Source organism: Tamandua tetradactyla, chromosome 7 (genome assembly GCF_023851605.1).
Source record: "Tamandua tetradactyla isolate mTamTet1 chromosome 7, mTamTet1.pri, whole genome shotgun sequence".
In the NCBI taxonomy this organism is placed as follows: domain Eukaryota; kingdom Metazoa; phylum Chordata; class Mammalia; order Pilosa; family Myrmecophagidae; genus Tamandua; species Tamandua tetradactyla.
The window spans coordinates 97,493,565-97,513,807 of NC_135333.1; the positions used below are offsets into that span (position 1 = coordinate 97,493,565).

At 35.4% G+C, this 20,243-nt stretch overlaps 1 non-coding gene across 1 annotated transcript; it reads left to right on the forward strand.

Moving 5' to 3' along the window:
• Nucleotides 1–12,868: 12,868 nt before the first annotated feature.
• LOC143643064 (U6atac minor spliceosomal RNA) lies at nt 12,869–12,992 on the forward strand. Its single transcript, XR_013156105.1, has one exon. It is a non-coding gene; the product is annotated as a U6atac minor spliceosomal RNA (small nuclear RNA).
• The last annotated feature ends 7,251 nt before the right edge of the window (nt 12,993–20,243 follow it).

Sequence of the window (20,243 nt, forward strand, 5' to 3'; positions counted from 1 at the left end):
CATGTCAGCCTCCTCATTCTGAAAATTCTTATCAGTAAAAAGGCTGGAAAAAGGTTATATGGGTTAATGACTCTGTCTCACTCACCTCTTAGCTGTTTCATCAATCCAGGAGCAATTCCTTTTTTTCTGACTACGGCCCTTAGCAAAAGGAAACAAAAAATCCTTTTGAAATTGGTCATTGCTCTTAAGATACCATAAACAAAGAAAATGAGCAAACTCTGAACATTCTGAGGTGGGTTCTCCGCTAAAGTATTGGTTTATCTACAATCTCCAGAGACTTTATTCAACTCTATATAGATATATTGTTGGGAATGCTAGATGAATTCACATTCAGAAAAGAATATTTTTTTGTGAAATAAAATAGCCACACATAGTAAGTTTTGTGCAAATCAAAGTTAGCACAGATACCAAAGAACATGTTTTTGCAAATGTGTTTAGAGGTTCTTGCAATATAGAAATTTCTCCTATATTTTCCTGAAATTTTTACTTAATGATCACGCAATACATGCTTTGAATTATTGGTCCTGCCTTCACGAAGAGGAAGAAGAATGGCATTTATTGAATAACATCTGTGGGCTAGAAATAGATATTCATTTGACATATTTACTTTTCAGTGTTCAGGATAGAGCAGTGAAATGAGCTGACAAGGTCCCTGTATTCAAGGAGGGCGCATTTTAATAGAGGAGACAGACCACAAGGAACAAGATAATTTCAGACAACAGTGAGTGCTGTGAAGAAAATTTAAAAGAGATGATATGATAGAGAGTGGCCAGAGGGAGACCCTTGAGAGGCATAAAGGCATCTCTGAGAAGGAACTATCTAGGTTGGATCCTGAAGTCTAAGGTGGAAACACCTAAGGGAAGGGTTAGGGGAAGAGCATTCCAACAAAAGAGGAGAACAAATGCAAACACCCAGAGACCTTTACAATTTTTTCTCCATTAATCCTTACTAGGTTCCTCTGAGTACTTAGTATTCACCTAATTTTATAGATGTAAAATGGAACCACAGAACTTACAAAACTAGCTTACATAAGGTCGCCAAATAGTAAGGGGAATGCCATTATAGCAGTTTAGGATAGCCTGACCACAAAACCCATGCTTTTTCTGATACCCAAGCTGTTTCAAAGAATCTAAGGATAGACTCTGGGATCTGTAACTACCATACAGATCCCAAACTCTGGAAGAGTGCTTTGAAAATTATTGCTTTTTTTCTTTCTTTGCTTTGTATATATGTTACGTCAAACAATAAAAACAATTAAAAAAAAAAGAAAGAAAAAAGAATCTAAGCACAGATTCAACATATGTAGCATAAGGAATTTTAAAGAAAGAGATGTTCCTACTCTAAACAATATAAAATCTATATTATGATTCCTCTCTTCATTTTATTTGTACTCAGAAATATGCAACAAAACTCTGTCTGTCCATTCATTTCTTCATTCATTCAATAGATATTTTTGAGCATCTACAGTATAACTACAATATTTGTATTAAGGGTTTGGGATACAATTAAGGAACTATGTTCCTTCAAGAAGTCTTTTTAGTATACCATTTGAGAATTCTAGCATAAAATCTGTTCTACCAAAAGCTTCATGGAAGTACATAAAGCATATTAGAATCTCAAAGGTCTCTCTTCAGTTCCCTTCAGTCTTTAGCTTTTAATATCCCACTCAGTACATTTGGAAGCCAACCCCCTTTCTACTGTCTTGTAGGTGTGATCGGAAAGATGTAGCTGTAATCTTTACATTAACTTGTACAATAAAACAGTAAAAAGCAGTTCTTTGTAAGGTATTGAATTATTTAATTTCTGAACCTGTCTCTGAACTCTGGGAAATTCCAAATGAAAGAATTTAATATCTTCAATTCATCCTTGCCTTGTTCTGCTATATTCAGCTATTTTTGTTGTTGGATTTCTGGTGTGTTTCTGGGCTTACGTTCTTATCGTGTAATAGCCATATAAGACAGCAGTGCAGCAAGACAATGAAGGCATGTATACCTACCTACTTCCCTTAATTACGTGAATGCCTTTGCTAACGGAAATCTACGGTCATTTAAATCAATGTCTATACTCACTATTTAATCATAAATGTTCTCATACCTGGAGTCTAAAGAAGTAGAAACAGTAATTTGAACATACTAAATACTCAATATTGCTGAGAGGAAAAATAAATGCTGGCACCTATAATCTTTTTGTAGTCTTTACTTTCTAGTGCAATATTATGTTTTTATTTCTTATTATATAATTTAATTAAGAGGTAAGGGACCTAGATAATGTAACCTACATATGCATTGTAAGGACTTTGGCTTTTGCTCAAAGAAGATAAACAACCACCATTGGAAAGTTTTGAACAGAAGTGACATGACCTGAACTACATTTTAACAGAACAAGTCTGACTGCTTTTTTGGGAACAGACGGGGACTGAGAATAAAGCATGGAGATGAGGTAGGAGGCATAGCAATCTGAGTGAGAGATAGCAGTGCCTCTGTTTGGAGTGATAGAATGTTCCATGGACCATAATATAGACATCAAGCTGGCAAGAACTTTTTTTTTCATCCCTATGTGCCCAGAGTCCAGAACCATTTCTGAAGTATAGCATGAGCTCAGTAATGCTAGTTGAATAAATGGATGAAGGGATAGATAAACAATAGCTGTTTGTTGTGTTTTTAACAGCTTCTCTATTCTCCCCATCTGATTATTACTTAGGTTTAAGATCTAAGGTACTTTCCTCATCATCTTTTTAAAATTAAAGAGAAAGAAAAATTAAGCAATCAAATTTTAATTGGTTAATTTTAATTGAATTCAACAAGTCTTTTTTAGGTACTTTTGTGTGATGACTTCTTGGGGATATTAAGCACAACAGATGCCAACAAATGTTCCAAGACGGGGAGATGAGATTATTGCTTAGGGTCAGGGCTATGCCACAGCACCACAATTTACTTTAAAATTAAAATTGCTACATAGAATTTAATTTCCTTCTCAGAAGGGCAATAGCCTTTTCAATGATTCAGTCTTATCTTTTTCTGCTTTCTATAAATGGGACCATGTGACTATAACATTACAAAGTACCTAAATGGAGGGTTATATTTGAAAAGTTTGGCAAGAAAGGGCCCAAGAGTATATTTAGTATGTAACTTTTTCTAAGAAAGCAGAGAGATACAGAAGTGCAATAGCACACACATTTAATTGTTTGGGTTTACAAAAATGAATGCTGAATAGATACAGAAGCAACTAATGAGATTATTGCCTATAGAGGGGCAGGAAATAAACTGGATAGATGGAGAAACATTTGAAATGACATTTTTATATTATTTTGATGATTGATGATATGAATTATTATCTACTCAACGAGTGAAAAAAATAGCATTAAAAAAAGAAGAGCTTGGGGAAACTTTTGAAGTGAAGTAGAAAATCACTTCAAAAGTGTTTATTTTGACTCTGACCTAGACTTCATATATTGCATTTTTGGGCCCAGAACACTCAGATAATGAAGTATATGTGAGAAACATTAGTAAATAATAATTGATCATGCTTTGCTCATATATTTTTCATTAAAGAATAAAGGAGTCTTCGTTCATGAGGACACTAGAAAGGCTGCTTGAGAAAGCCAATCTGTGAGGATACCTGGGAGTTCTTTGGTCTTCTGAGATGCTAAAAGAAGTAAAATTCTACTATGAAAATTGTTCTATTATATTTCTGTTTTAAAGAAGGAGTTACAAGAATCTCAAATTTTGCAACTTTCTGTCCTATCCCTATTGCATTGCTGAACAGGCTCCAGGGTATTTTAGGCTATGGCGGGTGTGAATCCTTTCAGCAGTAGTTTTTTTTTTTTTTTTTGATATATACATATATTTTTATTGACAAATCTTCACACACATACAGCCCTTATGTGGTATACAATCACTGACTCACAATATCATCACTTAGTTGTGTATTCATCACCATGATCATTTTTAGAACATCTGCATCACTCCAGAAAAAGGAAATAAAAAGAAAAGAGAAAAAACTCATGCATTCCATACCCCCTACCCCTCCCTCTGATTGACCACCGGTATTTCCATCTACCCAAGTCTTTACCCTTTATCCTCCCTTTATTATTCATTTACTTTTTACCTTTATTATTATTATTACTATTTTTACTCATCTGTCCTGGATGAGTAAAAGGAGCATCAGACACAAGGTTTTCACAATCACACGGTCACGCTGTAAAAGCTATATAGTTAAACAGTCGTCTTCAAGAATCAAGGTTACTAGATTGAGCTACAGCTCGACAGTTTCAGGTACTTCCTTCTGGCCATTCCAATATACCATAAACTGAAAAGGGATATCGATATAATGCATAAGAATAACTCTGTTTGAAATCTCTCAGCCACTGACTCTTTATTTTGTTTAATTCCTCTCTTTCCCCTTTTAGTCAAGGCTTCCTCAATCTCATGATGCCAGGTCTGGGCTCATCCCCAGGAGTCCCATCCCACATTGCCAGGGAGATTTACATCCTTGGGATGCATGTCCAACATAGTGGGGAGGGCAGTGAGCTCACCTGCTGAATTGGCTTAGAGAGAGAGGCACATCTGAGCAACAGAAGCAGTTCTCTGGGGGTGACCCTTAGGCATAATTATCAGTAGGCTTAGTCTTTCCTTTTCAGGAATAAATTTCACAGGGGCAAGTCTCAACATAGAGGACTCAGCCTATTGGATTGGTTGTCCCCACAGCTTGTGAGAATATCAGGAATTCCCCAGATGGGGAATATTAATATTTCTTCTTTTCTCCCCAGTCCCCCAAGGGGGACTTCACAAATACCTTTTTGTTCTCTGCCCAGATTACTCTGGGTTATATCGGGGATCACACTATTTTTAGTTACAAATCAACACAATCTCATGCCCTATTCAAGATTCCATGTAATTATGGTGTTCAAGTAAAGTGACCATACAAGTTAAATTATATAATGTGCTACCTAAAATGTAAATTTTACACCAAAAAAAGCCTCTCTCCCTTTGGTCTCACACATAAGTTGGAGTTTGAAAATGTGGGCCATACCCGACTTTACCCAATATCCTGATTTACCTTAATCCTATCCAATTCTGCTTCATTTATATCTCTAGTCGAAGTCTGATTACTTTTTCAGTTTTCATAACAGTTGCTGAATGGGGACATGCTGACCAGGTTATAAACAAACAGCTCATTATCTCAGAATTTAGAAATGGCAGTTACAACTCCTGAATATATGTGATTGTTGTAAGAGCTTACAATCTTGGAACCCATTCTCTCAACTTCAATTCTCTGAGTTTGTATCTTATAGTTAGTCCATATAAGTGAGGCATGATATTATTTGTCTTTTGGTTTCTGACATTTCATTCAACAAACTGTCTTTTAAGTTTCATTCACCTAGTTGCATGCCTCACAACTTCATTCCTCCTTGCAGCTGCTCAGTACTCTGTTGTATGTAAACACCACAATTCTATTCCTCAGTCATACCCTTAGGCCACCTCCATCCTTTGTGCATCTTGAACACTGCCGCCACACACACCAGTGTGCAAATGTTCATTTGTGTCCCCACTCTCAGTTCTTCCAGGTATATCTTGCAATGTGGTTGCAAGATCATGTGGCAACCCTACCCATAGTCTCCTGTGGAACCATCACAGTGCCCTCCAGAGGGGCTGCACCACTGAGCTTTCCTACCAAGAGTGAATAGGTACATCTTTCTCCACATTTTCTCTAGCACATTTCTCTCTGTTCATTTTTAGTTTTATTTATACATCATACAATCCAACCTAAGTAAAAAGCCATGTCTTCACCACCATAATCTATATGAAGACATCTTCTTTTCTTCTGCAAAGAATCCATACCCCTTCCGCGATATCCCTCTGCTTTTGGCATAATATTTGAGGTAGAAGATTCTGGCCCCTGCAGAGTGAGCCTGAATTAGCACTCCGATGTTATAGCTACACACAGAACCTCCATATTTGTTGGCAACAGCTGTGAAATCTACCCCTGTTCTCCTTTTTGAGTAAGAAATTTCAGCAGTCCAAATAACACTCTACCCTTGTTTAGAGTTTTGTATTTTTCAAAATGTTTTCACCTACTTTATTTCATCTTATGAATTCACAGAACCTGAAAACTGGAAGTGGACTCAGATGCTATGAAACTCCCACCTAACAGATGGATAAATTCAATCCAATTGATAAAGTGACTACCTTGCTCAAAATCAATTAGCTAGTTAGCATCAGAGCTGAAACCAGTATTCCATTTTTCTGTTTCCTAACCCAGTGCTCTTTCTCTTATTAATGCATAGCAACCTCAGTTGTTTTCTTGGGTCTCCTCCATCTTTTTAGTCTTCTTATTTTGTTTCTTATTTCCCTCCTTGGCCATATTCCAAATTTAATAATTTCTTCCTATTTTTGTTGATGTCTTCAAAACTTTTTTTTTCCACCACAGAACAGCTACATTTTCATCTTTAGTTTTTCTGGCTTATTCACTGAAAAATTAGAGTTGTGTTCTCTGTCAATGCTATGATATTGTTGAGTTGTTTCCTATCAGATTTGTCACAAGCTGGAATCTTCTTATATATATATACCTTCTATCAGTAGGCAGAAGCTAATGAATCCTCTGTCGTAAATCTGGCAAGGAATTGTTTCTTCAAGTGGTAACTGATACCAGGCACTTTGATAAAAATGTTCAGATTTTCTGCTACATTGTGTTAAAAAATAAAACAACATTTATGCCTAAATTCCGTTTTAGAAAAATGGAAAGAATTATATCCAGGTGAAGTTCTAACCTGATGAGGTTTAAATCAGTTGAAATATTATATCTGCAAAATTTAATGCTTGGCATACTTAAAATTCAGAGACATGCTGAAAAATTAAAACAGCAAAGACTATGATCATTTTGTAAAGATGCCTGTTCTCAAAGGAGTCTGCTTCTATTCTGTTTCTTCATTTGAAATTTGTAAATCCCATAGTTATCAAAGGGCTTCTTAAATGACTCATTCTCGGGCTATTAGAAAGAGAATACTGAAAAATGTTACTTGAGAACTTGTGGAACTTTCTATTGGCTAATTAAAGATATATTATTTTCTTCCCTTACTGGAAATCCCACTAAATTCTTCCTTACTTGATATTGCTATGATGGGAGTTAGAATTATAAGTTTTTTCCTCACTCACCCATAAGTTTATCCCTAATCTTCTGTTTTCTTTTCTAAAATGGGGAGAAAATTCTCTCTCTGATGTCCAACTAGGCTATATGTATTCTGTAAAACGTTTTGCTAATTAAAAATGTATGTACATTAACTGACATGAAAATTTTGTATTCTTAGATTGAAGAGAAAATTTTAACTAAACCTAAAAAGATCTCATTTTTATCATCAACAATAATAATTACTATTTTAACCATTTATATTAAACTTTAGAAAACTATGGATACTTGTTTTTGATTATATGTTACTTGTTTCAAAGAAAACATTTTTCTAAATAAGTTATACCTATTATGAAAGACTCCTCGTCTTCTGCAGCAAACCTGCTCCTGGTAACTAAAGTAAGAAATGTCCTACAAAATTAAAGAGCCAGAAAGATTTTAAGTGTCCAAGACCTCTAAGTTTTAACATAGGAATTTTCATTGAAAAACATAGTCAATGAGTTTCATCTAAAAATATTTTTGTGCTAAAGTTTAAATTACAGAAAGAAGAACACTGTATTTAGCTATCTCACCACTTAAAGGGATTGAGAAGAACTCAATGCTTCAATATGGGCCAGCCACACAAGCAAAATCTTCTAGAAAGATGATTTACAAACCTTACACCTTTCTGCAAAAATTAACACAAAAATGAATCATAGACCTACATATAAAATACAAAATTCTAAAATTTCTAGAAGAAAATATAGGAGAAAACCTACCTGATGTTGGGTTTGTGGGTGAGTTTTTAGATATAATACCAAAACATCATCCATGAAAGGAAAAGTTAATAATTTGGACCTTACTAAAAGGAATGGATTAAGATTAAGAACATGTTTTCCTGGGGTACATAGTTCAAAGCCACCACAACTACTTTGTGAAAAGCACTGACTGGATTTTGTGGCAGACTTAAAAGATAAATAAATAAAGAGAACAGTAGCAAAACTTGTTCCTTACTTCTCAGTAGTAAGACTTAGAAGGTTATCTTGTAAGTAAACTCTGAAAGCACTCAGGAGCTATGTAATTCTGCCCCGTGTTATTTATTTATTTCTGCCTTTCAAAATAGCTAAGAGAATGAAAAGACAAGTAATATACTGGGAAAAACTATTTGCAAAACATATCTAATAGGGACTTGTTTCTAAAATATAAAAAGAACTCTTAAAACTCAATAATAAGAAAACAAATTACCAAATTAAAAATTCTGCAAAATATCTGAATATATGAAAAGATTCTCAACATTACTTCATAGTAGGAAATGCAAAATAAAACAACAATGAGATGCCATTATATATCTATTAATGGCTAGAACCCCTCCCCCCAAAAATGATGACACCATTACTATTGAGAATTAGGAGCAACAGGAACTCTCATTCATTGCTGGTATGAATGCAACATGGTACAGTGACTTTGGAAAACAATTTGGCAGTTTCTTATAAAGCTAAGCATAGTTTTGCCACTTAATTCAGCAATTGTGCCCCTGAGAATTTTCCCAAAGATTTAAAAACTTATATCCATACAAAAACCTGCACATGAATGTTTATAGCAGCTTCACTTTGATAATTGCCAAAGACTGGACACAAACAAGATGTCTTTCACTACACAGATGGACAAACAAATTGTGGTACTTTCATATAATGGAATACTATTCAGCAATAAAAAGGAATGAGCAATCAACACATTCAAAGACATGGATGAATCTTAAATGCATATTTCTAAGTGAAAAAAAACGGTCAACAAAGGCTACATGCTGGATCATTCCAATTATATGACATTCTGGAAAACATAATATTACAAGGATGGTAAACAGATCGGTGTTCTAATAGTTGAAAGGATTGAGGGAAAGGGTTAAAAAGGTGAAGCACAGGGCAGTGCGATAATGGCTCAGTGGCAGAGTTCTCACCTTGCATCCCAGAGACCCAGGTTCAATTCCTGGTGCCTGTCCATGCAAAAAAAAAAGTGAAGCACAGAGAATCTTCTAGGGGGTTCCAAAGTATTCTATGTGGTACTGTAACGGTGGATACAGGACATTTTACATATATCAAAATCTATAAAACTATACAGTACAGAGAATAAATCTTAATGTATACAAATTTTAACAATCATTTAGGAAGTTGGGGGATCCCAGGATGGAATGTAGGATGTGACAAAAGACTCTAACTATATTGCAAATATATCAAACCACATTAACGAAGGAAGTGGGGAAAACAGGTTCTGAGCTGAGTAGCACTGAAAATCCGTGGTGTCTGTAAAACTACAGGCAGAAAAGGAACTATAAATAAGCACTTTATTCTAGTTGTTAAAATACTGTTTCCCATAGCAGTTAGTTAACAATGCTGAAACCATTCTACACTTATGCTGGAATAGAACAATTAAATAAATGGAAGGCAAATGGTGAGATTCAGTTTTTTCACCATTGAACTAAGATAAGCAAGCAAAGGGAGGATGCCCATTTTTAGTTTAATATAAATGCAAACAGATTTGGAAGTATTTATAGATATTGTTCTACACAGGTTAGTATGCACACATCTATTTCCTTGCTCTGACATCTGAGAGGACCTAGAAGCAAAAACACCCAAATAGCAATGAGCACTAGTACTCAAAATTTGGTTAATACCATTATCCAATAAATAAAGCCAAGGCCCCTTGGAAAAATGGCTGATTCTAGTACTAGGGAAGGAAATATACAAAATGAATTTGAACAACCTTGTCCCAGGAAGTAAGAAAGGGCTAGTGCTAATGAGAAAAAAAAAATTCCATGATGATAGAGGTATGTTAAAGGAACTCACTGAAAGAGTTCCAATGGTCAAAGCTAGACTAGGGTGAGCAACAAAATAAGTAAAATAATTATGATCCAAAATATCAAATGTGTCCATGAATCCATACTAATATAAATAAATGAGTGAATAGATCATTAAATGTGAGAAAACAGACAAATCTAAGCAGAAGAATGAATAATCTATGAAGATACTCTGCCGTCAAGGAAGTACGTACAACCTAAGTCCCCACTCCTTCAGTGTGAGCTGACCATCGTGGCTAACTAAAGTGTACATCATGGGAAGAGGGGGAAAAAGAAGCCACTTTATAGTGAAGAAACCAGACAAATACCACATTGTCCACGTGATCAAGATTATCACTGTGCTAAATCAAGTTGTTAGTATGGACCTTTGATAAGCTGCAGTGAGAATGCCACTTTACCCCAATGACGTGGAAGAGACTTGCTTAAAGGAAAAGAATATTCTGACCTTAGAAGTATTTACTTCAATTTGTTTTTGCACTATACGCTTCTTAGCTTTTGTACGCAAACAACGTTTATCATAGTTCTTACCAGTATATAAATTGTGCACCTGCCTGAAATAAACTTGTCTGAAGACTGATGTCTCCAGATCCCCTGAAAAAAAAAAAAAAAACCCATAACCCCAGACTAATCCTGAGAAAAACATTAGACAAATCCCAGTTGAAGGACATTCTGCAACATACCTGACCATCACCCTTCAAAACTGTCAAGGTCATTAAAAATAAGAACTATCTGAGAAACCGTCACAGCCAAAATATCTATGGAGACATGATGATTACATCTAACATCCTAACTTCCATGGGATCCTGTGCAGGAAAAGGTTACAAGGCAGGGGGAAAAAAAAAAAACTAAGGAAATGTGAATAAACTATGGACTTTAATTAATAATAATATATTATTATTATAATTAATAATAATGAAAAATAGTACCATGCTAATAATGTAAGATGTTAATAATAGGGGCAACTGGGTACGGGAACTCTGTACTATTTTCACGTTTTTTTGTAAATCCAAAATAATTCTAATTAGTTTATTTGCACAATTATGTGGAGGATGAAAATAGCATGGGACTTGATGAGAAGGATACAGTGTGGTAGATGTGTCTCTTTTTTTATTTGAAGGAAATTTTTCTCTTTTCAGTTTCCTCTGCCTATAACAGGTGAAGGGGAAAAAGTCTTCCTATTTTCCATCAATATTGTAAACAAAGTCTGATATTTAAGCTACTTAAATTCTTAAGCATCTGGTGCTCGCTTGTGTACTCGTTGAGATCATCTTACAGAAGAGAAGGGAATCAGATAATAAAATTTTGGAATTTCATTTCAGTGTTGTTATTTTCACTCAAATTTGAGTTGGGGGGAATGTCGTGACTAAATTTTTTGGGTTATAGTGAGAGCAAATAGTAATGTTTGCAAATAATAGCAAATCTTAGGAAGGTGTAAGTAATCTATGGGTTACTCATTTTGCAGCTGGCTTTTCACCACATCAAATGATGAGGCAAGGTAAGCAGAGGCTAAGTTTATTCCCCTAGATCAGACTATCCAGAAATATCAAAAGCCACTGGTCTTGTTCCTGACGTATCATTCCAAATCAGTTGTGATTACTGGAAAAACCAATGCTCCATTCTTCTGTACTTAAAACTATTAGTGCAGGTTCCAGCAAAATATTGACTTACTTTCACCACTACATTTTACAATGGTTTTTCAAACTTAGAGACATGGAATAAAAGGTCTACACCATCAAAATTGGAATAACAATTTTGACTGCAGGCGTATCTCGTTTGGAAGAAATCTAGCAGAAATAAATTGGATACTGTTGTAGGGTATTATTTAAGGCAAGCCCACACTAACATTTTCAGTGATTTATATCTGAAGGTTATTGAATACTTAGCCTGCAAAGGAAAGCATTCTTATGGAATATTGCCGATACTTGATAGCTACAATACCAAAGAGTTAAATAATAATATGATTCTTTAGGAAGAAAATAAAATATTAATATATATGTTAGTTAGGTGCAATGAAGTTATTCTAAGGTGCAGGGGATGGGGTAGAGAATAACCATTCCAGTGACATACTGTGAGATAAGCCATGGAGATTCTAGAGCATGTGTTATATTCATGGGGGAATCATACCAGCTTTGCCAGAATAGATGGTTCATGAAAATTTGGAAAACTGGATGGAAGTCTGATTGTGGACAGCTTTGCACATCAGCCAGAGGATAAAGACAGCTTTGCACTTTATCACATTGGCATAGAAGGTTGTAGAACAAGTAAAATGTGAAAAAGGCTGTAGGATTGTTATTGCAGTTATATTGCAGAGGAAGAAAATCATAGTAATTAGCAAATGACTTTAGACTCCCACATATCTAGATGGGAATCCTGGCTCCATGTGAACTTGGGCGGGTTACCTAAACCCTTTATTAAACCCCAGTTTCTTCATAGGACTTATGAGAATTAAATGATATATTTTATATAATATACTTGGCACAGTAACTGGTTCAATATACAGAAACTAAAAATTGCTTTTCAGACAAGGGATTCAGATGGATGAGAGGCCAGAATTTGCAGTACCATAACATTAAAGTAGCTTAAGGTAATGCCAATGAGAATGAAAAGCAAGGAATAAGTAAAAATTCATGACTAACCAAACGAATGAAGAACAAGGGGTCAGTAATTTCGACCAACATTACGGTTTGAATTACCACCCTACTTGAAGTCCCAGACCTACATTTTCAAAAGTCTACTGGGCATTTCCACTTAGATGTCTCATAAATACATCAAACTCAAAGCCACCATCTTTTTCTCCAAATAGGCCTTCTCTCACTGAGTTTCCTGTCCTGTTAATTGTACCTCTAGATCACTCAGACTTGGAAACTTAGAGTCATCATTTGTCTTTCACTTGTAAAACCCTGTAAAAGTGTGTTGTATGAAAGGAGAGGAAGCATTTTTCCTCTAAAAGGCTGAGAAAAACCTAGTCACCTGAATGACACCTGCATGGTTAACCTATTGCCACCTACTTTGTGGCATCTAACCATGGTTTTTATATAATTATAGATAAAAAAATTGACAAACAACATTAAAATTAGCAACTTTTTTTTCACCAAAAGATACAATTAAGAGAGTTAAAAGGCAACCTAGATAATAGAAGTTATTTGATGCACATGTATCTGATAAAAGAATTATATACAGAATATATAAGAAAGTCTTACACTTCCTACTACTTATTCATGTGAGAAGGATGGAGGGGGGAGGGGGAGGGAAGGAAGAAAGAAAGGAAAGAAGGAAGGAACGAACAAATGAATGAAGCAAGGAAGGAATGAAGGAACGAAGGAAAGAAAATGCCAATTTTACCAATCATTTTACAGAAAAGCAAATGAAATCCACAAAGACTACAGACCCACCAGAATAGCTAAAATGTTAAAAAAAATAATAATAATAAAAAAACAGAAAATGCCAAGTATTGATAAGGATGGAGCAACTGGAGCTATCCTGTAATACTGATGTGAATGTTAATTGGTAGAAATATTTTGGGAAAATGTTTGGCATTATCACTAAAGCTGAACATCTGTATACTCTATGATCCAGAAATTCTACTTCTAGGTATATTTCTGAGATAATTTACCCTTAAACTGAACCAGAACATTTGTTGTTAATCTATCAAAAGCATGTACAGGAAAGTTCATGGCAACGTTATATGTTATTGCTCCAAACTGGAAACTGCCCAAATGCCCACCAATAGATGAATGGACCAATAAATTGTGGTTCATTTACACAATGTAATACCATACTGCAATAAGAATGAGCCAATTACATTTACACACAAAAATGCGGAAAAATCATACAAGCATGATGTTAAGTGAAAGAAGCCAGACCTGAAGGCATATCATGGCTAATTCCATATATATATAAAAATAAAAGCAGTTCAAAATAATCCATGTTGCTGAAGGTCAGAGAACGGGTAGAGGTAGAAATAGCAACAGTTTTCTGGAGGGTCCCACTAATGTTGTCTTCCTTGATCTGGGTGCTGATTTATGAGGATTACATGAATTTTTATGCATCTCAGAATAAACCTAACGTGCAGTTTTTAACATGTATATTATACTTCAATTAAAAGTTTCAAAAAATTTCTGTCAATTTTACCTCTTTAATGTTTCTCACCTTTGTTTGATGCCTGCTTAACAGTCATTTACCATTTTATCCGAGGCCCTTCTTACCTTGAACTAAATGACTGTAGTTAGTTTTCTATACCACTCATCTCTCCTTCATCTCATTTTAATTTCACTTGACAGATTAGCCTTTCTCAAGAGAGCTCCAATCATCCAACTCCTTATTGGCCATGACATTAAGTTTAAATCCTTAATATGCCTTTCAAGGGCCTCCATAATTTATTTCTGAGATAATTTACCCTTAAACTGAACCAGAAGATTTGTTGTTAATCTATCAATGACTTTGAGCACTTCCAGTCTAACACTGCTTTTCTCCTTGGAGAAGTTTCCACCACCCTCTGGGTTAAACCTGTATTTTTCCAGGCCCAATTCAAACATCCCTGTTTCCATCAAACACTGCTATTGGCTACTGTCTCCCACATCCCTTTGGAATGCGATCTTTCCCTCTTGTAGGAGTCCCGTGAGTATATCTCCTCTAGCAGACTGCTTTATCTTCCACAGTTTATAACATTTTTTGTCTTAATCTCCCCCGTTTGATTCAAACCTCCAGTTGGAGAAGAGGAGTTTGGTTTCACTCTTTTTCCCACCATCCACCTCTGTTAACTGAAATTTTTGCACACAGTGGGTTTTAAATGTGATGGAATTAGAACAACTTAAAAACTGTTTGTACAGAACTAAGTTTTTAAAATTCAGTTCCCCTTTAATTTGTAATAGCAATCATAAAGGTAATTTGATCAAATAACATAATACAACTGGCTAACATGCCATACATTAAAGGTGCTGCTGTCTGCCTTCTTCCAGAAAACAAAACTGCAGAGAATTTGATCATGACTCATAATGCTGGAGAAAATCATTAAACAAAAAATAAAACAAAGTTTGGGCAACATAAAAATGTAACAACTATATATTTTTCACCAAAATCATATAGAAATCATTGAAATCAGGGTGATTTTTAAATTCCGAAATGAAGCTGCCTCTTTATTCTCCGTAATACTCTGAATTTTAGTCCATTGTTACTAGTTAGATTATTATACCTCTGTTTTGTCTTATAGAATTGACTTGCTGTCTTTAGTAATACCAAGTTAATATTATTAACTATTTGAATGCAAAGTATTTTAGTCCAAAGCTAATACATGGCTAAGATGTTTCCTTTTTTGGTGGATAGAGAGGTTCAGCAGGAGTGTATGACATTATGTCTAATATTTGAAATGAGCCATCATTTACCTGGTTTCACTAGAAAAGCATAAAAAGAAAGGAAGCTGTGGTAGTTAGATTCAGTTGTCAGCTTGGCCAGGTGAAGCCACCTAGTTCTGTTGCTGTGAACATGAACCAATGGTACGTGAGCCTCATCAGTTGCTGATTTACATCTGCAGTCAGTTAGGAGGAATGAATGGTGTTTGACTTAACTGGCTGGTGCTTAAATGAGAACACTCAATGTAGTACAGCCCAAGCAGCTCAGCATACTTCATCTCAGCACTCGCAGCTCAGCCCAGGCCTTTGGAGATGCAGAAAGAAGTCACCCCAGGGAAAGTTGTTGGAACCCAGAGGCCTGGAGAGATGGCCAGCAGAGATCATCCTGTGCCTTCCCACATAAGAAAGAATCTCAATCGAAAGTTAGCTGCCTTTCCTCTGAAGAACCAACAAAATAAATCCCCTTTTATTAAAAGCCAATCCGTCTCTGGCATGTTGCATTCCAGCAGCTAGCAAACTAGAACAGAAGCTTATGTTTTTATGCAGTTTGTTCTTTTGAGATTGAAATGAAAGAATAAAATGAATAGGCAGGTTGGGTAGAGTGAATAGAGAAAGAAAGAAAGGAAAAGAGGAAGATGATACAGAGAGTATTAGCACTTTCTCATACCCTGTGATATCACATTATAGCGACATAATTGCCTGGAAAGATCAGGTATTATTAACAACACAGTTTTACCCATGAGGAAACTAATGTTCAGAGAATTTATATGACTTGCACAAGGCCACAAAGTTTATGTGACAAAGCTGTGATTTAACTAAGGGAAGTTTAAGAAAGAATAACTTTCTTTTAGAATGGTAGTGGGCAATTGGCAATAGCTGAGAGTGATTATCTTTCAATCTTGAAGTTGGTTTCCTTAGAGTCTACTGAATCCTCTATCAAATTAGAAAGTTCTGAAAAGAGAGGGTAAGAAAAGCGTAAACTAAGCATTGTTTAAAACTCTGCATTTCTCTCCATAAAGAATTATAGTCTATCATCCATTAAGGAACTCTGAAATAGAAATCTGAAGGCAATTTTAGTTTTCATTCTGCCAGTTTCTACTTGCATAGTTTTGTGAACTTAAGCAAGCTAGTTTGCCTTTTACGTTTCCTAATTTGTGAAAATGATGTGTACCCTACATACCTTAACCTAATTATTTTAAGGATAAATGATGTTACGAATGGACAATGTAATCTACAAAAAGCTTTTTATATATACATTATTATAATTATACATTTTGAGCTTGTGTAAGATGATATTTTTAGGTAATAAAACTGAAAATGGAATGTATTTAAATTCCATAAAAGTGATGAAAGGCTAGGAATCATGCTTTTGAATTTTAAATACTGCTGGAACAATCAAACAACTTCTTGGACAATTATTATTATTGTGAAACTGAAAAAGGCTGCAGAACCGTTTGATGCCCCAGCTTGCTCTGATGCCACATTCAAAGAAATATCAATCCAGAATAAAAAAATAATTGAAAGCAATTTAGTATTTGTATTGCTTCCTTTTATGTAAAAAAATCACAACAGTTACATTCATAGCATACAACTAAACTTGAATTTTTCAATTTTTCTTTCTCTCTCTCTCTATCCTTAATATCTCATACACATCTCATTAAAAGATATTCATTCTTCCTCTACTTCATGTTTATGGAAATTCTCTGAATCTCAGTCCATAAAGGTTATTATTTTCCACAACCCTCTCTATTTCCCCCTTTCCCATATCTATTCTTATCTCTTTCTTTGGTGAGTAGTTGTGGCCCACTTTTAAGGTGAGTACAAGGTGACCCTATAGGTTCTCATTTCCCTCTTTTATCCATTACCTTGATCTGCATAAACTTGGTAGCTAATACAGGACCCTTCCTTAATGAGTGCAATGCCACAAGAGGGCATAGAAATTAAAAGATCTATACTTTTCTTCTCAATACAACTACTGTCTCAGTTTCCTGCCTACCAAAACAAAATACCATGCAATAGATAGGTTTAAACAATGGGAACTTATTAGCTCATGATTTTGAGGCTAGGAGAAATCCAAAATCAAGTATCAGCATGGAAGCCACCGCTTAGTGGCAGCAGAAAGAGAATAGATACAGATGCTTTTGAGTGAGATTATGAACAGCTTTCACAGTGAAGTGTATTTTACCCATGCTCGCTAACATTCAAAGTGAATGCTTTCAGTTCTCCAAACCCCTAAGTCTTCCAAACAAGGCAAATTTTGCTCCTTAAATTATTTTAGAGTGAATAGCAAAGCATTAAAGCTTTTAAAATAACAACTGTGTTATTTAGAGCTCTAGATAACTTTTTTCCAATACCTAAATATTATTAAATTTGGAAGTCCCTGATATCTTGAAGGATTATTTTAGAACTGAGACAAATCTGAAATCAGTGGTTGCTGTTGTTTTTACCTTTCAAAAGTGAAGAGATTTCCAATGGCTAGTTCATTGCCATGGGTACATCATTAAAAGTAGCACACAGTACTCATTTTCGAGTCAAAACAATGTGCTCACAACCACACTGGGTATATCAGTCTTATCTGAACTGGGAGTTGGGGTGGGGGTGTGAGGGATTGGGGGACAGGGAGGGGAGATCTGTGGACAGGCAGGGCACTAGGCCCAGGCAGGAGGGCAAGTTAGTTCAAGATCCTGGTTAAAAAAAAAACAGAATCAGGATCCTGGGTGGGTATGCATTTGAAAATGTGATAAAGATCAGTATTAATTTTTAGTAAAATATAAACTGAGATCTGAAGATTGAGAAACAATTAGTCAATCAAAGAGAGATGGAAAAAGCCACCCAGATAGAAAATTGAGTATGGAAAATAGCTCAATGTTGTAGGAGTAATGGCCTTGTGCATAAATAATTTAGGGCATCACCTTAAATGTTTTTACTCTAAGTACAATGAGAAGCCATCGGAGGCTTTTCATCTGGAAATTTGCATGATCTGATACAGAATTTTTCAAATATCCCCCTGGCCACTATACAGATAAATTAGAGTGGTTATAAGATGTTGAAGTATTACAGGTGAGAGATGATGGTAATTAAGTCTGGGATGGTATCTGTGGAGATAGTGAGAAATGGGTGGATTCAAGTTGTATTTTGAATACAGAATTGCTAGGATTTTGGAATGAATCAGATGTTGTGGAGAAGTGAGTTTAAGAGAGAGATATCAAGAATAGTTTGCCTGGTTTTAGCAATTGCCTAAAGGGTAGGTGCAATTATTATACCTATAAACAGAGTCTTAAATAAGTTAAATAACTTGTCAAAGATCCTTTAGCTAGAAGAGGGTTGAACTGGAATTCGAGTCCACATCTGTTTGACTCTTAACCACTGTACTGCTCTATTTTTAAAATACTGTACTTAGAACTGTAAAATTTTACAGCAAAAATGAGTGACAGAGATCATTTAACTTCACCCCCTCATTTTATAGATATGAAAACTGAGGCCAGAGAGACATGACAAATCTCTTAATTTCAAAAGAATAATTTCAGTTTATTTTTGAATAAGAGGAACCTCGATAAGCATTTTACCAACTATCTACAGGAACAGAACAAATTTCTCTGCTGATTAAGGGTGCCCCTTTGAATAGCGAAAATCAAAATCATTAGCATTTCAAATAACGGATTTAGCTAAACTTCTCTCCATCAGGTGATTTTTGTTTAATGAAACACTGCAAAGCATGAAGCTTTACATGATTGAAGTTAGCTGTAATCAGCTTTAAACCTTGACTAACAGGGAGGAATTTCATTTTAGAACAATGTTACTTAGAATAGTGGTTCCCATGCTTACACCTTTTCTTCCTCGTATAGTCTTACTCCTCTTTTCTCCAAATCCCTTCTTATTTTCAGGATTTCCCTTATGTGAATACTCACAGAAGATATATACACACAAACAAACATCTCACACAGTATATCTTGAAAATGACAACCAACATCAGAGTTCTTTTTGATACTCTATAGGCCAAGGTGAGGATCAAAGCAAATTTTAAGTGCTGCTTAAATTTTAAAAAGGCTTCTTTAAGAGGAACCAGGAAGAATGAACCGCCTGCCCCCTATCCCCGCAGCATCATCACCATAACTCCACTACCACCTCCTCAACCAGGCCAAACATCTGATCTCAGTCTTCATAAGGCACTGAGATAGGATATGAAACAAAGCATGGGAAAAGTTGTTGGAGTACATCATTCTTGGATTATTTTCAATGGAATTCTCATTGGATTGGTAATCTGGAAATCAGAATTTTCATAAAGAACAACATTAATCAGTTGTCTGGCTTTGGAGAACTCATAAATATCGCTAATCCTCAATTCTCCTGAGAGAACTGGCTGAAATTATTTCTGAGACACAGCACAATATGTTGGAAAGAACCCAGCCTTTAGAGTTAGGCAGATTTGATTCATATCCCAGTCCTGCTAGTGAATAACTGTGTTACCAACTTAAACTTCTCTGAACTTGTTTCCTCACCTATAAAATGAGTCTTACATTGTTTAAATAATCCTTCGTGGAAGGATTTAAAAAGATAATGTATATAAAGTATGGGATATGTGGTAGATTCTCAATAAATATTTTATTGTCTTCCTGGATATGCCCTGGAAGTTAAAATGTGAGAGAGGCAGTGCCACCTCTTTTGCTAGTGATGGTGGTAACGCTGGTAGTGGAAGAGCTCTGCAGTTGATTACTTGAAAAAACATTTGAGTGCTCAAAATTTTATTTAGCACTAGGATAAAAAGATGTCTGTTAAACAGTCCATGCTCACAAGGAACTCACAGTCTAATCAAAGCAAATATTGTAAGGCAATATGATAGGGTCAGTGATACACTCCACATAGGATATCATGAGCACCTGGACGAGGTCTGAAACCCAATCTGTGGCTGATTCAGGGCACATGAGTTTCTGGTCTCT